Below are 305 nucleotides of genomic sequence, written 5' to 3'. Positions count from 1 at the left end.
GCCCCTCGCCACCGCCCCGTGCGGCGTCCGCTGCGTGGTGACGTCAGCGGCGGCGTGCCCCTGTGCCTGAGCCGAGGAGACCCCGCAGCGAGCTGCCAACGCCCGGCGGAGACTCTGAGGTGAGCGGCCGCGCCGGGGCGGGCACGGTACCGCCGCGACCCCCCGCCCCCCTTTCCCCCCCCCCCGTCATCCGGCCCCACGTCGCCGGCCGGTGCGCTCGCCGTGCCGGAGCCGCCCTCCCGGGCCCGCGGGCTCTGTGTGTGCGTGTGTGCGCTCGCGGCCTCCCCGGGCAGCCGGTGGGGAGG

The 305-nt window shown here is 80.3% G+C and overlaps 1 protein-coding gene across 3 annotated transcripts in view; it reads left to right on the top strand.

Annotated features, from left to right (window-relative positions):
* The first annotated feature begins 44 nt into the window (after positions 1 to 44).
* Positions 45 to 305, top strand: part of CDC42 (cell division cycle 42) — a 29,213-nt gene continuing 28,952 nt past the window's right edge. For 2 of the 3 annotated variants that reach the window (XM_010577164.1, XM_010577165.1), the window contains exon 1: positions 59 to 119. The gene's annotated coding sequence lies outside the window, so the exon portion shown is untranslated. Of the gene's footprint in view, positions 120 to 305 lie in introns of all 3 variants that reach the window. The other variant, XM_010577162.1, reaches the window with a different exon arrangement.

Source organism: Haliaeetus leucocephalus, unplaced genomic scaffold (genome assembly GCF_000737465.1).
Source record: "Haliaeetus leucocephalus isolate CR32 unplaced genomic scaffold, Haliaeetus_leucocephalus-4.0 Scaffold556, whole genome shotgun sequence".
Classification (NCBI taxonomy): domain Eukaryota; kingdom Metazoa; phylum Chordata; class Aves; order Accipitriformes; family Accipitridae; genus Haliaeetus; species Haliaeetus leucocephalus.
Note: the sequence above shows the minus strand (reverse complement) of the source record. Positions and strands in the feature narration are given on the sequence as shown.